Raw genomic sequence first — 3,241 nt, forward strand, 5'->3', positions numbered from 1 at the left:
CTGGTTGGAATCGACACGACTAGATGGTATTGGAATTTTGAAGAGACCGTCGTCGTCGTCGTTTGTTCGGAGGGGACGAATCGTCGCTCGCGCTAAGCCTCATTGTCGAGACTCTGAGAAAAACCTGCCGTTGCGAGATCGAATAATTTTATACTCGCTTCGCGTTGCCGAGGAAAGCTTTTATAGACCGCCTCGAGACTGTGCACGAAGGCGACGAGTGTCCCATCGATGATAACATTATTATGTTCACTCGAATGAGAGCGTCTTGCCGATCTCGAAAGCAATACGCCGCTGGGTGTTTGATTTTTTTCTTCTTAGTTTGACGCGCACGTTTATTCCAGGGGGGACGATTCCGCGTTGCCCGTTGTCCTCGTTGTCGAGAGTCTGTAATCCCGCCGTTGCGAGCTCGAACAATTTATGCTCGCTTCGCTTTGTCGGGAGGAAAAAGACCGCCTCGAGGCTGCTGGTACGCGGAGGAGTCCTAACGAATTTTTGAAAGATTTTTTTTTCTTCATACCTGGACGCGCGTGTGCATTTTTCGTAACTTTGAGGGAGACATTACGCGCCAACCATCGGCGTATGCGTTTCATCCGTAGGACCGATATATCGTGTTGCCTCGACCTCCGTCGAGCGGTGAAAGTCGCCACGGTTCGGCGAAGCCCGCGTCTCTTTCACTGGAGACGATTGGGTATCGACTTGTTCGAACTTTAGTACCAAGAGACTTAAAGATCAATAAAATATACATGTACGATTACCCTGAACGGTGGATCACTTGGCTCGTGGGTCGATGAAGAACGCAGCTAATTGCGCGTCAACGTGTGAACTGCAGGACACATGAACATCGACATTTTGAACACACATTGCGGTCCACGGATACAATTCCTGAACCACGCCTAGCTGAGGGTCGTTCACGTAACCAAAATACTGCTTGCGTTGCGTTTCGTCGAATCTTCTTTCCCCACGGTGCTCGAATCTGCCCACCGTCGTTCATTCTCGAATTAAATTACGAACGTTTCTGAGTTCGGGCGGCACCGAAAAAGGGAAGAAGAGAAGCGATACGCGACGTACAAGCGATCGTTGGACGTTCGTCCGAGTCGTCTGTGGCCGTGCTGAGGCAATCTGCGATTGGCAACGTGTGTGCGCGTGCGACGTGCGTAATCGTGTTCATGGAACTCGACGGTGTGTCGATCACGAACTCGCGTGAGTTCTTCGTGGCGTCGTAAGTCGTCCATTAAACAGACGATCGCCCACGGAGAACCGCTTCGTGTTTCGATCGCCGATTTTGTTCCGCGTTCCGAATTCGCGCACCCGCCACACGCATCGCCTTCGCCTGCCTTTAGCGCACGATACGAACATGCGCGCGCCCGACATCGCTTAAAATGAATTTTTTTCATGCCGCAAGACCGAGGAAGAATACTCGGTCGAGGGAGAAGAGATATACAAGAGAGAGAGCGACATCGTCGTAACGCGAGGGACGATGATGCGCATCCGATCGTTCGAAGTTCTCCTCGTACAGCCCCAGGGTGTTCGATGAAAATAACCCGTTCTCTCTGTTTTCTCCGCGTGTGTATAACATGTTCCGCGAGGGAAAAAAAAGATCTCTCGCGCGGAATGTCACTCGAACATAGGCCGTCGTTGCGCTGTAATGTCGTAACGTTATTCGTGAGGGCGCTCCAACTCGGCGTGTCCTTCGTTTTGAAGGATCAGGGTAATAAAATCGGGGGAAAAGGAGCCGCTCCGTTTCGATGTCTGCGTGTTACGCGCAGATGTTGGAACCGCTGGAGAGTATAAACGGTGTTGATCGTTCGCAGCTACGATGATAAAGAGGACGGATGTTAAAGAAACGCCAGTAGCTTGGTCGTCTAGCGAGAGTCTCACATTTTTTTTATATTTTTTACGAATCTTATATAAAAGAAATACCGACACACGAAAGACATTGGCGAGGTGCACAAAACGCCTCGACGAGAACAACAACGAAGAGGTGCGTGTAGTTCTCGCCGGTTTCTCGAGCGGTAAATCAAAGGATCGCTGTGTCGGAGATGGACGAAAGTTCTTTTCGTCGTCTGCCGTCCCCGTTCGCCGATGCTCTCTCCTCATCTTGTATATATTATACATACGAATCTCTTTACCTTCTCTCCGTAACCGAGTTCGATGGCACGAATGAATTTCGTGCGTCACGTAGAGACGACTTCAAATTAGGAGAGATTACCCGCTGAATTTAAGCATATTACTAAGCGGAGGAAAAGAAACTAACCAGGATTTCCTTAGTAGCTGCGAGCGAACAGGAATGAGCCCAACACTGAATCCGGCGGTTCCGCCGCTGGGAAATCTAGTGTTCGGGAGGATCCGTTTATCCTGAGACAACGAACCGCGTCCAAGTCCATCTTGGATGGGGCCATTTATCCACAGAGGGTGCCAGGCCCGTACCGACCGGTACGCGTTTCGGGAGGATCTCTCCTTAGAGTCGGGTTGCTTGAGAGTGCAGCCCTAAGTGGGTGGTAAACTCCATCTAAGACTAAATACGACCACGAGACCGATAGCGAACAAGTACCGTGAAGGAAAGTTGAAAAGAACTTTGAAGAGAGAGTTCAAGAGTACGTGAAACCGTTCAGGGGTAAACCTGAGAAACCCAAATGATCAAATGGAGAGATTCATCGACGACGATACTGGCTCCCGATGGCGCGCGATGCCCCGGTGGTACCATCGCGGTTCCACAGCGAGCGGCACGCCGTCGTCGGCGAACGTTCCGGTGATGTAGTCGTGCACTTCTCCCCTAGTAGAACGTCGTGACCCGTTGCGCGTCGGTCTACGGCCCGAGTGGGCGCCTGTGGCGTCGCAATCTTGCGCACGTGGCAGACCCTCGGTCGCCCGGCCGGCTGCGCGACGGTACACGTACGGTATCGGGCCGCAACCAGTCCATTCTCGAATGTACGTGCGTCTAGCCCGCCGCAAGCTCGGTCAAACTACCCGGTGGAACAGACTTTGCGTCGGCGCCGGGCCTGGCCAGCTGTTAGCAGGTGGTTCCTCGACTGCCTTGGTCTCGAGGTTCCTTAAAATGGGGAACAGTCCCCATTCTGGTGACGGGCTACGACTTCTTCCTTCTAGACGAAGTCATCGATGCGAGGGAGGCGCGGATACTCGTAGATGGAAACGAGAAGGCGATGCGTAAAAGTGCGAGTGAGCGCGTGCACTAGCACGCACGCGAACGCTGCTGGTTGCTGGATCTGCAGGCGTGTACGGC

At 52.4% G+C, this 3,241-nt stretch overlaps 1 non-coding gene across 1 annotated transcript; it reads left to right on the plus strand.

The window, feature by feature from the left end:
* The first annotated feature begins 752 nt into the window (after nt 1-752).
* On the plus strand, nt 753-907 carry LOC143432193 (5.8S ribosomal RNA). Its single transcript, XR_013102918.1, has one exon. It is a non-coding gene; the product is annotated as a 5.8S ribosomal RNA (ribosomal RNA).
* The last annotated feature ends 2,334 nt before the right edge of the window (nt 908-3,241 follow it).

This window comes from Xylocopa sonorina, unplaced genomic scaffold, assembly GCF_050948175.1.
Source record: "Xylocopa sonorina isolate GNS202 unplaced genomic scaffold, iyXylSono1_principal scaffold0056, whole genome shotgun sequence".
Lineage (NCBI taxonomy): Eukaryota > Metazoa > Arthropoda > Insecta > Hymenoptera > Apidae > Xylocopa > Xylocopa sonorina.